General features: G+C 36.7%; 1 protein-coding gene across 1 annotated transcript in view; it reads left to right on the top strand.

Annotated features, from left to right (window-relative positions):
• The window catches only part of ZNF536 (zinc finger protein 536), a 433,592-nt gene extending 416,883 nt beyond the window's left edge, over window positions 1-16,709 (top strand). Inside the window, exon 5 of the mRNA XM_053701773.1 lies at window positions 13,339-16,709. The gene's annotated coding sequence lies outside the window, so the exon portion shown is untranslated. The remainder of the gene's footprint in view (window positions 1-13,338) is intronic.
• The last annotated feature ends 1,064 nt before the right edge of the window (window positions 16,710-17,773 follow it).

Raw genomic sequence — 17,773 nt, 5'->3', positions numbered from 1 at the left:
AGTTTATTGCGCACCCACAAACGGGCAAATTTGTGTCTGACAGCATCAGAACAAGGCTCCCATTGAGTGCAATGCTTCCCAGCAATGCGAACGTGATCTAGCATTTACATTGCTGTCAACTTGTAATTCCATCGCACATATGCGTGCGCTGGTATTACTCAGTGGAGCACAAATATTGCTTTCACAAAAGCAATATTTAGCGTTCCACTTTTAATCTGGCCCAAAATGTTTAAATATGTGTATTGAAACAAATTTGTGATATATTTTTAGTGTTTGCTTCTTCCCCTTTCCTGTAATTTAAGTCTGAAAATCAAGTTTTGCAATTCTGAAATCCGGAAGAACCGGCAGGGTTCACAAACCTAACCCTGCAACACATCTGTCAAAATGTTTTCAAACTCATCCACTATGTTAATTTATTGCAAGACTGCAGAAAAATCTAGTAATTGCAACATGTTCACAGTCCCTTTAAAGGAGCCAGTAATATGTTGGAGACAGGGGCAGACGGAGCAGTCAGGCAGATAGAGCCTGGACCAAGTGCTCAGCATGTCAGTGGTATCGGCAGGGGGAACCTCTTTGTGTGCCCCCCCCCATTATCCAGAAGCTATTCCTGGTGCGCTGCCTCTACTCACAGCTGGTTAAATAAGCTAATAAACTGAAATCTGCAGTTAAAGGGGGATGAAGTTGGGCCCTGACCCTGGAGTGATGACCCTGTGCCTCGGTATATATTGCTCTGGGGGCCATGAAGTATGGGGTCTGGCCCTGGAGAGTGAGGGCCCTGAGGGGGTCTGTTACTGTGGAACCTTGCCCTGGAGGTTGGGGCCCAGATGGGGCCGGGGTAGGGAAGCGTCAGGGAGAGGGACGGGCATTGGGGCAGGGAATCAGAGGCCCTTTTCTAATTTTTGCCTGGGTGTTCTGGTTGGAGGCAGGGCCAGTGCTAGGATTTTTGGCCACACAGGCGAGGATACATTTTGCCGCACCCCCCCATTACATACCATCCCATTGATAGTTAAAGGGATATAAAGCCCACATTTTTTAGAGCATGACATTTTAAGCAACTTTCTAATTTACTCCTATTATCAATTTTACTTCATTCTCTTTGTATCTGTATTTAAAAAGCAGGAATGTAAGCTTAGAAGCTTGCCTATTTTTTTTGTTCAGCACCTGGGTAGAGCTTGCTGATTGTGGCTAAATTCAAATCAATCAGCGGTAGTTCAGCATAGCAAATCACACAGTGGTAGTGCAGTATAGCAAACCAGACAGTGGTTGTGTTGCATAGCAAATCAGACAGTGGTTGTGCTGCATAGAAATTCAGACAGTGGTTGTCCTGCATAGCAAATCAGACAGTGATTGTGCTGCATAGCAAATCAGACAGTGGTTGTGCTGCATAGCAAATCACATGTAAGATATCACATGTAGGAAATACAGATGCTGTAGTCTAAGCTCTAACCAGACAAATGATGTGTGTAGTGGGGTTTTTACTATATGGGGTAAAGTATCACTGATGTGTGTAGTGGGGGTTACTGTATGGGGTACAGTATAGCTAATGTGTGTAGTGGGGGTTACTGTGTGGGGTAAAGTATAACTGATGTGTGTAGTGGGGGTTACTGTATGGGGTACAGACAGTATAACTAATGTGTGTAGTGGGGGTTACTGTATGGGGTTAAGTATCACATATGTGTATAGGGGGGTTACTGTATGGCCCATACAGTAACCCCAACTACACACATTGATTATACTTTACCCAATACAGTAACCTCCACTATACACATCAGTGATACTTAACCCCATACAGTAACCCCCACTACACACATCAGTGATAATTTACCCCATACAGTAACCCCCACTATACACATCAGTGATACTTTACTCCATATAGTAACCCCCACTACACACATCAGTTATACTGTACCCCATATAGTAACTCTCACTACACACATCAGTGATACTTTACCCGTCCCTGTACAATAACTCCCACTACACAAATTAGTTATACTGTACCCCATACAGTAACCCCCACTACACACATCAGTGATACTTTACCCCATATAGTAATAACCCCCACTACACACATCAGTTATACTTTACCCCATACAGTTTGGAGTAAAGTATAACTGATGTGTGTAGTGGGGGTTACTGTATGGGGTAAAGTATAACTGATGTTTAGTGGACCATATGAAGGAAGCTGGACATCTTGTCAGACAGCATGGTCACTCATGGATGGTCCGCACGCCAAGCAGTGCAGCACCAAAAGCATGTGATGGCGTATGCCCCTGCGCCTAGTGCCAGGCATTAAGGGCAGGCAATCCAAAAACAGGCTCACTCACCTCTGTCACACCGGTGACTGCAGGCCAGGCTGCAGCCCTGCAAGATGTTAGCAGGGATGACTGGTGGTGGATGGGTGACAGAGCGTTATAGTAGAGCCAGAAGGAGGAGGAGGCGGAGCTTATACCGGCACGGCACACTGCTGGTCTGGCACCTTAGAGAAAGTTTGGGAAGCTGCTGCCAGCTGGGACTTGCTAAGTGGTGGATCTCCAGGGTCCGGTAGCCGCAAATGGATTGGTTTATGCAACCTTTGGTACCCTGGAAGTTCCGCCGCTGATAAAATGTAAAACATTTTTTATTTTATTTTTTTAAAAAATCAAAAACACTGCTCTCCAATTTTGCACCCCAATTTTGCCTTTATGCAAGTGCCAGGCCTGGTTGAAAGTATGCAATTTTACTGTAAGAGACAAACAGACAATTCTATTTTGTGAAGGAATATTAAACTCAAAATTTACAATAAAATATTTACTTTTGTGTTATAAAAACTTAGAAAAAAATATTTAATTCTTTATTTTTTCCATATTTTTTGTTGTAATTTTACTTTTGGAAAATTCTAATTTTTGATAGTTTTAAAAGTTTTGTAAAAACTTAGGCCTAGATTTGGAGTTCGGCGGTAGCCGTCAAAACCAGCGTTAGAGGCTCCTAACGCTGGTTTTGGCCGCCCGCTGGTATTTGGAGTCAGTGATTAAAGGGTCTAACGCTCACTTTTCAGCCGCGACTTTTCCATACCGCAGATCCCCCTACACCATTTGCGTAGCCTATCTTTTCAATGGGATCTTTCTAACGCTGGTATTTAGAGTAGTTTCTGAAGTGAGCGTTAGAGCTCTAACGACAAAATTCCAGCCGCCTGAAAATAGCAGGAGTTAAGAGCTTTCTGGCTAACACCGGTTTATAAAGCTCTTAACTACTGTACCCTAAAGTACACTAACACCCATAAACTACCTATGTACCCCTAAACCGAGGTCCCCCCACATCGCCGCCACTCTATTTAAATTTTTAACTCCTAATCTGCCGACCGCCACCTACGTTATACTTATGTACCCCTAATCTGCTGCCCCTAACCCCGCCGACCCCTATATTATATTTCTTAACCCCTAACTTGCCCCCCACAACGTCGCCGCAAGCTACTTAAAATAATTAACCCCTAATCTTCCGACCGCAAATCGCCGCCACCTACGTTATCCCTATGTACCCCTAATCTGCTACCCCTAACATCGCCGACCCCTATATTATATTTATTAACCCCTAATCTGCCCCCCTCAACGTCGCCGACACCTGCCTACACTTATTAACCCCTAATCTGCCGAGCGGACCTGAGCGCTACTATAATAAAGTTATGAACCCCTAACCCGCCTCACTAACCCTATCATAAATAGTATTAACCCCTAATCTGCCCTCCCTAACATCGCCGACACCTAACTTCAATTATTAACCCCTAATCTGCCGACCGGAGCTCACCGCTATTCTAATAAATGTATTAACCCCTAAAGCTAAGTCTAACCCTAACACTAACACCCCCCTAAGTTAAATATAATTTTTATCTAACGAAATTAATTAGCTCTTATTAAATAAATTATTCCTATTTAAAGCTAAATACTTACCTGTAAAATAAATCCTAATATAGCTACAATATAAATTATAATTATATTATAGCTATTTTAGGATTAATATTTATTTTACAGGTAACTTTGTAATTATTTTAACCAGGTACAATAGCTATTAAATAGTTAAGAACTATTTAATAGTTACCTAGTTAAAATAATAACAAAATTACCTGTAAAATAAGTCCTAACCTAAGATATAATTAAACCTAACACTACCCTATCAATAAAATAATTAAATAAACTACCTACAATTACCTACAATTAACCTAACACTACACTATTAATAAATTAATTAAATACAATTCCTACAAATAAATACAATTAAATAAACTAGCTAAAGTACAAAAAATAAAAAAGATCTAAGTTACAGAAAATAAAAAAATATTTACAAACATAATAAAAATATTACAACAATTTTAAACTAATTACACCTACTCTAAGCCCCCTAATAAAATAACAAAGCCCCCCAAAATAAAAAATTCCCTACCCTATTCTAAATTAAAAAAGTTACAAGCTCTTTTACCTTACCAGCCCTGAACAGGGCCCTTTGCGGGGCATGCCCCAAGAATTTCAGCTCTTTTGCCTGTAAAAGAATAAATACAATACCCCCCCCCCCCAACATTACAACCCACCACCCACATACCCCTAATCTAACCCAAACCCCCCTTAAATAAACCTAACACTAAGCCCCTGAAGATCTTCCTACCTTGTCTTCACCATACCAGGTTCACCGATCCGTCCTGAAGAGCTCCTCCGATGTCCTGATCCAAGCCCAAGCGGGGGCTGAAGAGGTCCATGATCCGGTCAAAGTCTTCATCCAAGCGGGGCAGAAGAGGATCTTCCATCCGATTGAAGTCATCATCCAGGCGGCATCTTCTATGGTCTTCCATCCGGAGCGAAGCGGCAGGATCCTGAAGACCTCCAGCGCGGAACATCCATCCGGACCGACGACTGAACGACGAATGACTGTTCCTTTAAGGGACGTCATCCAAGATGGCGTCCCTCGAATTCCGATTGGCTGATAGGATTCTATCAGCCAATCGGAATTAAGGTATGAATTTTCTGATTGGCTGATGGAATCAACCAATCAGAATCAAGTTCAATCCGATTGGCTGATCCAATCAGCCAATCAGATTGAGCTCGCATTCTATTGGCTGTTCCGATCAGCCAATAGAATGCGAGCTCAATCTGATTGGCTGATTGGATCAGCCAATCGGATTGAACTTGATTCTGATTGGCTGATTCCATCAGCCAATCAGAAAATTCATACCTTAATTCCGATTGGCTGATAGAATCCTATCAGCCAATCGGAATTCGAGGGACGCCATCTTGGATGACGTCCCTTAAAGGAACAGTCATTCGTCGTTCAGTCGTCGGTCCGGATGGATGTTCCGCGCTGGAGGTCTTCAGGATCCTGCCGCTTCGCTCCGGATGGAAGACCATAGAAGATGCCGCCTGGATGATGACTTCAATCGGATGGAAGATCCTCTTCTGCCCCGCTTGGATGAAGACTTTGACCGGATCATGGACCTCTTCAGCCCCCGCTTGGGCTTGGATCAGGACATCGGAGGAGCTCTTCAGGACGGATCGGTGAACCTGGTATGGTGAAGACAAGGTAGGAAGATCTTCAGGGGCTTAGTGTTAGGTTTATTTAAGGGGGGTTTGGGTTAGATTAGGGGTATGTGGGTGGTGGGTTGTAATGTTGGGGGGGGGGGGGTATTGTATTTATTCTTTTACAGGCAAAAGAGCTGAAATTCTTGGGGCATGCCCCGCAAAGGGCCCTGTTCAGGGCTGGTAAGGTAAAAGAGCTTGTAACTTTTTTAATTTAGAATAGGGTAGGGAATTTTTTATTTTGGGGGGCTTTGTTATTTTATTAGGGGGCTTAGAGTAGGTGTAATTAGTTTAAAATTGTTGTAATATTTTTATTATGTTTGTAAATATTTTTTTATTTTCTGTAACTTAGATCTTTTTTATTTTTTGTACTTTAGCTAGTTTATTTAATTGTATTTATTTGTAGGAATTGTATTTAATTAATTTATTAATAGTGTAGTGTTAGGTTAATTGTAGGTAATTGTAGGTAGTTTATTTAATTATTTTATTGATAGGGTAGTGTTAGGTTTAATTATATCTTAGGTTAGGACTTATTTTACAGGTAATTTTGTTATTATTTTAACTAGGTAACTATTAAATAGTTCTTAACTATTTAATAGCTATTGTACCTGGTTAAAATAATTACAAAGTTACCTGTAAAATAAATATTAATCCTAAAATAGCTATAATATAATTATAATTTATATTGTAGCTATATTAGGATTTATTTTACAGGTAAGTATTTAGCTTTAAATAGGAATAATTTATTTAATAAGAGCTAATTAATTTCGTTAGATAAAAATTATATTTAACTTAGGGGGGTGTTAGTGTTAGGGTTAGACTTAGCTTTAGGGGTTAATACATTTATTAGAATAGCGGTGAGCTCCGGTCGGCAGATTAGGGGTTAATAATTGAAGTTAGGTGTCGGCGATGTTAGGGAGGGCAGATTAGGGGTTAATACTATTTATGATAGGGTTAGTGAGGCGGATTAGGGGTTCATAACTTTATTATAGTAGCGCTCAGGTCCGCTCGGCAGATTAGGGGTTAATAAGTGTAGGCAGGTGTCGGCGACGTTGAGGGGGGCAGATTAGGGGTTAATAAATATAATATAGGGGTCGGCGATGTTAGGGGTAGCAGATTAGGGGTACATAGGGATAACGTAGGTTGCGGCGGTTTACGGAGCGGCAGATTAGGGGTTTAAAAAAATATGCAGGGGTCAGCGATAGCGGGGGGCGGCAGATTAGGGGTTAATAAGTGTAAGGTTAGGGGTGTTTAGACTCGGGTACATGTTAGAGTGTTAGGTGCAGACGTAGGAAGTGTTTCCCCATAGGAAACAATGGGGCTGCGTTAGGAGCTGAACGCTGCTTTTTTGCAGGTGTTAGGTTTTTTTTCAGCTCAAACAGCCCCATTGTTTCCTATGGGGGAATCGTGCACGAGCACGTTTTTGAGGCCAGCCGCGTCCGTAAGCAACTCTGGTATCGAGAGTTGCATTTGCGGTAAAAATGCTCTACGCTCCTTTTTTGGAGCCTAACGCAGCATTTGATTAAACTCTCGATACCAGAGTTAAATTTATGGTGCGGCCAGAAAAAAGCCCGCGGAGCGTTAGCAGCCCTTTTACCGCCGAACTCCAAATCTAGGCCTTAATTTGCTTGGAGTTTTTTTGCAATCAGGTGCTTAGTTAATGATAGGTGCTATACATATATATAACTTGCAGTTAAGAAAAATAAAAACATGTAAAAGCATATTTAAATATGTATGTATGAATAAATAGAACATATTCTTGTATGTGAAGAACATTGGAATGTGAAATTAATATTTTTATGTCTGGTTAGCACACTTGAGAATCAGCGATCTGGTGTCACAAAAGACATCAAAAATACATTTAAAAGCACAGTTACACTCATACTAACACTATCTAATAAAAATGATTAAAAAACAATATTGCACAAAAAAGTTGTTCAAAGATATGAGGTCTCAGGTGTTAAGGGAAAAAAAAAGGAGTGCAAAGAGCTTTATCATTGAGATACATACAAATACATGTCTATATATGTGTGTGTACATATGTATTTATGCCCTTTGCAGTCAAGTAGATGAAAACATGACATGAAAAATTATATTTATGCTATATTCATATATAATAAAGTGTTTGTGTATTTACTGTAATTATTTCACATTCCAATGTTCTGCACATAGCAGAACATGGTCTATGCATTTTTTAAATATATCTTCCTATTTATATATATATATATATATATATATATGTATATATCCATACCTATATATAATCATCTATCTATCTATCTATCTATCTATCTATCTATCTATCTATATTTATTTAGATATAAATATATATTGTACTAAATACCATCAGATATATGCAGAAATATGTATTTATGAATAAAAAGAGCATATTCTGCTATGAGAAGAACATTGGAATGGGAAATATTAATATTTTCATGAAATATATATATATATATATATATATATATATATATATATATATATATATATATATATATATGGAGCGCCCTAGATCAATATGATAACTATACCAATTGGGATATGGGAGTATGGTGGACAAATGTGATAACACTATATCAATAAATAACAAGCAAAATATTGCATTAAGAACAGAAAAAATATTGAAAATATAAATGAAAGGGAAAAGTTGTGTATATAAAGCAAATATAGCAATAGAAATAGGAAAAAATTATAAATACATAAAAATGGATAAATAAAATAAGTAAAAGTCCCGTATATCAGAATATATTCTTCAAAACAAACAGATTGTTTAGGTGAAGTCCAGGTCTAGGCAGCTATCTGTGGGTGGATCATGGGCCAAGATCCAAGTATCAGTAATTTGCAGAAGAAAGGAAACAGATTGCCACATAGCCCAGAATTGTATGTTCACTCACATTTGGATAAGCACCGCTCTTGGAGCAAATAGCGCAGACTGGAATCAAACAGTCATCCAGCAGACTGGCCTCCGGTACAACTCCTACAGCAGTGGAATGTGTCAAGATACTGTGTCCCAAAAGGGTTCCTGCAGCATAAAAAATGGTGGAGGTAATAAATGGTAAAATGACAGCAAGTGGTAAATTAAAATTAAACTTACTTTAATAAATCAAATAAAATAGCAACGCGTTTCTCAGCCAACCGGTGGCTGTTTCATCAGGCTTAATTTTTTTTTCTCTATTGACTTCTATGGGGGAATACGTTAACGGGTTTGCGATATTCTAACTTCAGCTTTTTGCATACATCTGGTTAGAGTGAGAAAAAAACATTTTACTTTCAACTTGTAAGATGAGCACTTCCCGAAGTCCGCAAAAAGCTTACTTCTAGCGGAGTTAGAGCACGAGCGGAATCGATAAATACTGCTCCACTCGTAATCTGGCCCATCATAAGCTGTTTTTTTCTTAGGCAGTGCCATATGATAATATTGAGATTAAACTTTTTCTTTCGTAATTTAAAACTTCCCAATAGGTTTCTATTATCAAATTTAGCTTATTCTCTTAGTGTACTTTGTTGAAGGAGCATCAATGCATTACTGTAAGTCAGCTAAATACTTCCAGGCCTTGATAATTGAAAGTGCTGCAAGGAAGTGATATGTTCAAAATAGATCCAACACAACATCAAGAAAGCCAGGAAAATATTCAAAAGGCAGCATTGGAGAGAAGCGTTTTACTATACATTGAAATGGGTGGCAATGTTGGAGAAATATTCCAAGTAGCATCGGCACCAACAATGGGAATGTAAAGTAAACAATACCTTTTAAATATATAGCACCGAGCTTATATATACCTATGTGCCCCTTAACCAACAAAACCCACTACCGCACTTAGCCTACACTACTTAAACCCTAAACTGCCAGTAGTCCACAGCAATAAACTTCCTGATCTATTAACCCCTATATCGCCAATAGCCCACTGCAATAAACTTCCTAACCAACCCCTATATCTCCATAACCCCCACCGCAATAACCCTTACACTACTTAACCCTTATACCGCCAATACTCCCTTGCAAAAACCCCTAATTTATTAACCCCTAAACCGCCACAATCCCCCGATGCAAGACCCCTAACCCCCTAAGTTACACAAAATAACAAACACTAAAATTACACAAAATAATAAAATACATTACAAAAATAACAAAGCAAAGCACTACCAAAAATAAAAGTGAGTTATGCCTATCCTAAAACTAAAGTCCCCTTAAAGCCCACCCCAAAATAAAAAACCCTATACTAACACTAAAAACTAACACTGAAATCTACTTTAACAATTGCCCTGAAAAGTGCATTTTGTAGGGCATTACCCTAAAAGGATAATGCTCTTTTACTTGGCACAAAAATCCCTAATCTAAAACGAAAGCAACCCCCCAAATAAAAAGCCTATCTTAAAAAAAAAACTAAACTAAAAATTGACCCTGATAAGGGCATTTAGCATTTGGTATGGCATTGTCCATTTGGTTTGATATTTTTTTACTCTCAGCATAAAAATTGATTCCAGCCTTAAATATCTTTTAAAAGGGAATTTTATTTTTACTGCATATCTGGGTTCAAAGTACAAAGTACTGTAAATGTTTGTATATGTGCAGACATTACTTAGAGCTGATTGCAAGCATGAAACATCATTGTTGCTACTTTGTACTTTGGACCCTAATATGAAGTGAAAATAAAGGTCCCTTTTTAAAGATATTCAAGGCTGGATTCAATGTTTATGTTGATGTATGTGAAAGTGGCCAATCCTGGTTCCGTGCCTGAAAAAATTTGGTGCTGTTATATATCATTATCATTGTATCATGTCCGCTGCACATTGATAAATACCGATAGCATACGCTGTCTGCATTTATCATTGCACCAGCTGTTCTTGTGAACTGCTGGTGCAATGCGCCCCCTACAGATTCGCGGCCAATCGGCCGCTAGCAGGGGATGTCAATCAACCCGATCGTATTGGATCGGGTTGATTTCTGGCGATGTCTGTCCGTCGCCTCAGAGCAGGCGGACAGGTTATGGAGCAGCGGTCTTTAGACCGCTGCTTCGTAACTTGTGTTTCTAGCAAGCCTGTGTTGTGTAACTTGTGTTTACATACAGAGCTTGATAAATTTGCCCCTAATTCTCTCTGGTCTGATTTTCTAAGAAATGTAGTCAGTTCTGTAAAATCCCACAAATAATTTTAGATTGGCAAATTTAAAGGGACATAATACTCATATGCTAAATCACTTGAAACTGATGCAGTATAACTGTAAAAAGCTGACAGGAAAATATCACCTGAGCATCTCTATATAAAAAAGGAAGATATTTTACCTCACAATCTCCTCAGCTCATCAGAGTAAGTTCTGTGTTAAAAGTTATACTTCACCTGCTCCCAGCTGCAGGTAAAAATAAAAAAAATAAATGAAGAAATGATTAGCAGCCAATCAGCATCAGCAGTGCTGAGGTCATGAACTCTTACTGTGATCTCATGAGATTTGACTTAACTCTCATGAGATTTCATAGTAAGCTTCCTTTACCTGATTGGTGAAATAATATGAGAGTTCACGAGGCTCATCCTTTCAGCTGTCCCAGGACAGACACACTAAAATGCTGCTTAGAAATCCTTTACAATGGGTTGTGGCTACTGAGGAACTTTTGAGGTAAAATATCTTTCTTTTTTACATAGAGATGTTCAGGAGATATTTTCTAATCAGCTTTTTACAGCTATGCTGCATCACTTTCAATTGTTTAAACATTTGGGTATTATGGCCCTTTAAGTTTTTAAGCTCTTTATCTTGCTAAGCAGGGTTGTGGATGTGAAGCAGAGACACCTGCATTAAAATATAATGCTAACCCTCCCTTCCTATCCTGGTGAGTTTTTGATAATCAGGCCCTCTTTCTCCATAGAACAGATGTTTACTTTTGAATATTATAATTAAATATTTTAATATTATGTTGACTCATGGGTCTATAAATGTCAACAATAAAGTTTTTAGTTAGAATATTTGAAATATATAATCTATATTCAAATATAACATTCAATATAGGATATGGAAACATTGTCTATAACATAAAAAGCTGGTTCAGGCATATTGCAGTATTTGAAATAAAACTTAGGTTACAAAATATGCTTTTTGGCCTCTCTAGGGAGTGTGGACAAGCACTATTTTTACAAAAAAGTAAGAAATATTTTGAAAGTCCCTTTATTGATGTTTTGTTGCATCATATTCATAAACATTTAATTCCTTACATAACTGTCATGGTAATAATATGGGTGTAATACTATTTTATTTTAGTTTGATGCACTTTAATTATGATTAATTCTGGAAATTAAGTATTTTCTTAAATTTATATATGATGATAACTTGTGGTATAATTTAAAAAATGTAAAATATGGTAGAAATTGTAATTGAAGATCTTTAGAATTAGAGGTGAAGATATTTAGAATTAGTGGTGAAAGAACCGTACCACTTCTCTCTAGGGTCTATCATTCGGCTTTCATAGTATGCTGAGTTCAAGATGAGTGCTTGCATAAATCATATTATTTATGCCAATATAAACTTAATTAGCGAAAGCTGAACGGTTGTCACTATAAACGTGTTTTCAAAACACACTGAGCTAAAAAACCATATTGACACCACAAATAGTGTCACGTTAAGAATACAATGTGACTGATGCTTCTCGACATGACGTCTGACAAATCAACATGTCAGAAGATAATTAACTTTAAAAACTTTCAATTAACAAGACAGCTGTTAGAAAAATCTCAGCGTTTAGGAGCCACAAAAAATGTATGGGCAGACCCTGCATAGGTCTTAATGATTTAACAACACGATTCTCAACCCTAAGGGAAGCAGCTGGTTAAGATAAAAAATAAATAGGTTAGTTTCATTATTTTAACAATATAACATGTATAGTGTATTACTTTTATTATCAATATTCATATGTCAAAAATTACACAATGGAATAAGGCAATCTCTAGTGAGATATCAAATATATAAAAACAAGCTTTATTGAGACAAAGAAATACAACCTGGTAACATCCAGCAAAGTAAGGCTCTGACTAGTCTAAAGAATTTTGCTCTTATAGTTCTTAATCATAGGACTGCTATATATTCCTTATTTATATCAATTTACTGTTTTAGGCATGTATGTCTGCATTTATGTTAGCACAATTGTAAAGTGACTTTAAAGATCAGTGAAATATTAGTCCTCAATCAGTCCACAGTAAAGGAAATCAGCTGAACACTTCAGAGTATATAGATAGGTTCACAAATACAAGGAATCAATCCAGTATCAGTCAGATACTGTCTGTAAAGCTCAATAACTTTTATAGGTACTAAAAATGGGCAATCATATCAGGATGTGGGTATATTACAAGATTAACTCTATTGCACCTATAGAACATATATGATTGTAACAAATATATTATTTACAATTTGTGGTCATTTTATTTTGAGAAATTTGGTAAATAAATGTCAGTATCATAAATCTAGGAAGTATTTGCACGACTGGATTATGACTTTATTATAGATAATGCAGGACATACCTTACTTTTCAGGCTAGAGTCAGTAAGGCAAACATGACATGAGTGTACAATTGATAGAATGTTATTTTGAATTAGAATTTCCCTTTAAAGAATTCTCAGTATAGTCTTGTGCATACCTCAGCCATTCTTCATTCTCCTTACTATATTTGTTGCTATTACCTCTATTGGAAATCTATAGGCTAAAGACCTTTTTTCTGCCTTGCAATTTACCCTGTAATACTGCCACTGAATATAATCATTCTAGCATTATTTGTGTATCATTGCATAATGAAAACTGATTGTATTTTTGTTTGTCACACAGGTCAAAGGCCTTTCCAATGCCGATACTGTCCATATAGTGCCTCTCAGAAGGGAAATTTGAAAACCCACGTACTTTGTGTTCATCGAATGCCTTTTGACAACAGCCAGTATCCAGACCGTCGATTCAAACGCTCACGAGTTGACTCAGAGACTTCTGGGAATTCAGAAGAACTTTCCTCTATCAAATCTGGGAGCTCAACCCAACCTTCAACAGAGAGCAACCAGACACAAGATTAAAAAAAGGAACAAAGCATTCTGTATATTGCAATATTATATAACAAGCTCAATTTGAGCAGAAGGAATGTTCTAACTGCATTGGGAGTGGGGGAAAAGGAGAGAAATGTTTGTGCAAATTCTATGAAAGTGTACAGGAGACATTGAATGTCAAACATACAAAAACTAAAAAAACAACCTTTAAAATGGCTGCTGAACTATTTATGGCAACAAGTACTTCCAAACATTAAAAGCGGGCTAATTCGTCTATTAAAAATGTTAGAAGGTGAAAGCATTGAAGTTATCTTTATTCACTGCAAATTATTTTTATCAGAGATAAAAGGAATGCTATCAAAATGATTAAACATTGCCTTGAAGAAAGATGGGCTGTGTTTTCATTGTTGGAAACACCTTTATAACATGATACCAGCTGCTGTCAGTATCTTAGCATAGTAATGAGATGAGTTTGGTAAGCTGCCATGGTGCCAGTCTGACTGGGGCTGTCATTGCAAGAAAAAATCAATTGAAAGTGTGTTGTTACAGCACTATGTGAGAAACCTTAGACGGGCCACAAGCTGGGGTCACTACTGACCTACAGTGTATGAAAAAGATTGTGTTATTACATTTTCATACACAGCCTGATGAATCAATTGCAAGAAGGGCCACATGCAGATTGAATCATTTTTATTTCACAATCTTAAAAACAAATGTGTAGTTTTTAATCCTTCTGTTATTTTAATAAACAAGATGGATGACAGGGGCACTGTAGTATTGTAAGATGACACTCCTCAGCCTCGTCTGTAGAGGGCACTAATGAGAACAAACATTGTATGTACAGAAAGGTTTTTGTTTTTTGTTTGTTTTCTTTTACTTGAATGAAGAATTCCCCAGATCTGGCTAGTTTATGTTTTGTTAATTTTGTAAGTGTTACAGACATAGTGCAGGGAAATTCTTATATATGCAGCTCTTTAAAAGAGACTGGAATTAAACTATTACATTAAAAATGCAGCCTGCTCACTGTCTCTAATAAATAAAATAGTGTTTTAACAGTTTTTTTTTTGTAAGAAAAATGTGTTCTATATTTTTGCAGATATTAGCATTTTCTACTGATTGGATGACCCAAGTTATTAGGTTTCTCAGTGCATAGGAAGCTCAAAAATGAAACATAACCACACAGCTGTAGAATGAACTAATAATACCTTATAGACTAACTTGTAGCAAGTTTATTCTTAAGAATAAACAAAAATGCTGATTTTACCTGCCTTTCAATGTATATCTTTCGATAAGGGTAAAATTTAGTATTTTTGATTGAGAACTAAGAAATTCATTTGGAAGCAGCAACTGACTCAAAAAAAAAAAAAAAACACAAAAAAAAAAACTTTTTCCATTAGGCTGGGAGTATGGTGTTAAACCCGGCAGCCTTAAAAATTCATCCCTGCCTAAAGCAGTTCGCAAAACGAATAAACTGCAACCAATGTAAATATTTGTAAGCTCTAGCCAGAGACTGAAAACAAATCTCTGGTAATGAAAGAAGACGGAGTAAATGTGCAGTCTGTAAGGATGAACATCCGCATGGAATTATTCCGGAGGTCACAATGTAAAGGACCCGCTTGGGTACTGAGCAAGCTGCTTACTTGTTTTAGATTTTTTTCTAGTATAGTTCTCACTGCCTTACTTAAATCAAGTCGATAAACTAAATGCAACTGTTTCTATGATCCTCAAGAAAAAAAAAAAAAAAAAAAAAAGGATTGAAATGTTATCAAAGACTTTTTGACTGTAGTAAGCTTTAGAATTTTAACTGCACTAATGTGTTTGGTGACTGTAAGTCGCTTGCTTTGTGTATTTGCGACGCCTTCTATATCTTAGCAAAAAAGAAAAAAAAATGCAAAAAAAACCCCACCACATTCCATCTCTTGCACTTTTGAGCTCTCAGTATTTTTTTTTGTATTTTTTTTTTGTGTGTATTCTGAACATTTTCAGATACGACAGGCAATAATTCCGTTTGTGACACTGGAAACATCCCCCTAATACCTGTGATGTGTGTATGTATTGATTCCATTTGGTCTGGTGCTACTGTCCCGTTTCTCTCCCCTCTAGCATTACTCTTTTATCCAGAACATTTGTAACATGTAACGCAAACAAATGACAGAAACAGTGATGCATTGTCAGTTTCTGAATATCATCATTCGCTTACATCCAAACATGTCAAGTTTTTTCTCTGTAAGTTCTGTAGTCTGTGAAACTGGTCATAATACTGTCTGTCTACATTCCGACACAAAAGAAGAAAAAAAATATAACCCTTCTTGGAGAATAACTGAGATCTATAGAGTAGAGGATTTTGTTGCTATGCTTGTAACAATAGAGAACTTTGTATTTAAAGTTTATTCTTGGTCATTATTTATTATAAAACATCAGTTGACAGAACTGTATTCTGGTATAGAAGTATTAAAAGTTTTTTTTTGTTTTTTTGTTTTAAAAGCAATGACTGTTTTTTTTCTGCTGTTAGAATAAAAATGTCTTTGAAGCAGTACAGTTTTATCCAGTGTTTTACGCAATAAAACCTCTACCTCTGACATGTTTTCCCTACTTCCTAATGTTTATTAGGGGAGGTGTTAATTCTATTTTATTTTTAATTTTTTTTTTTTTTTGCAGCCTTCAATCTATAAAACTAATTTAAGAAATTCACACTTCTTTGGTGATTTCTGTATTGTATAAGACATATGTGATACTCCGTATATACTACTCAAATTTACATATACATACTGTCTATATATTTATATATCTATCCATACATACAGATAGATACATTATTGTGCTTAATTAATGTGGAAAACTATTTTAGCATGTGTAATTGTTTTACATGGCGTTAATTATGTACTAAAGCAAAAATGATTAGGCTATTCAGAGAATTCTCAAAATTGATTTGGAAATTGTATTAAATGCTATATTGTAAACACTTGTGTTTTCATCTAAAACTAGGTTTTACGTTTATTTCTAGAATATTGTTGAGGTTTAATGTACAATGGTGCCTGTATAAGAGAAAGAACTACATCTGAAAAGAGTAAAAAGCGACACTTGTTTTATTTGCATTTTTTATGTATGTCATTTCATTGCTCTATTCATCGGGAGACAATGAATTAAAAAAAATCTGAAGTTTAACTTGAGTAAAAGTAATATGTTTTGATGGCTGACTCCAGTAAAAAAAAAAAAAAAAAAGTTAATCTTTACATGGATAAGTCTGAAAAATTGACCTATTCTATTAGAGTTACAGATAGTGACCTTACTGTTGTCTCAGTTGCACTAGAATCTCTGCCGATGAAATAAACCAGTACAGGGGTACATGACAACACATGCATGAGTGGGACAAACAAGAGGTGGCAGAACTGTTAAAACGTTATTGCACCTATGCACAAATTAGCCACATGGTCTGGGATTGTCTGCCTGACTTGTGTGGTGTGAGGTTATAAATTCTCCATTGCAAAAGCTGATTGTATATATTAAACTTCCAGGTTTACAGCCAATCTCACACCAATAATTAGGCATTATATATTGTGTTACAATCCTTTTATATTTTTTTTTTGGGGGGGGGAGGGTGATCAGAAGGACTCAGTTTACAGTTAAACTAAAATTAACATTATAATTATTAAACTACGTTGACAGATCTGTGACCAGTTACTGTTAGTTTTCACATGTGATACAGAACCCCCAATAATTATTGTAGTACCCCAAATTCTCAAATAAAGCCAAAATCCTTAACAATGCAAATATGTTCCTTTTTTAGATGCCCATTGATAAATAAGCAATAGATAAAATCCCTACCATTACAAATCACTCTTGATATTTAGCTTAGTGGCTTCACAAGGTTTTAGTGCCACCCCTGTCTATTTCACCCATTCTATACAAGGGGACAGCTTGGTCTAGAACTCTGTGTTCAAGCAAACAGCTTTCCATAAATCTATTTAAATGAAGGAGCTTTCTTTTCTAATTCACTATTAATATTTTATACATTTTATATGTCACATATTGACTGCCAAGTAACGTTAATGAGAGACTACACCTGAGGTTTTACAACCTGAACCAATTCTACTAATGGACTTCAGAAACTAAATTCCGACTCTACATGTAACACAAAAGGTAAGGTAATATACTGTCAGGAGTCAAATCTCATGCTCCAGGGATAACTTACAGTATGAACTGAGGTAATAAAGTTAAAAAATGGAGGG

Source organism: Bombina bombina, chromosome 1 (assembly GCF_027579735.1).
Source record: "Bombina bombina isolate aBomBom1 chromosome 1, aBomBom1.pri, whole genome shotgun sequence".
Lineage (NCBI taxonomy): Eukaryota > Metazoa > Chordata > Amphibia > Anura > Bombinatoridae > Bombina > Bombina bombina.
This window is presented reverse-complemented; position numbering and strand designations above follow the sequence as displayed.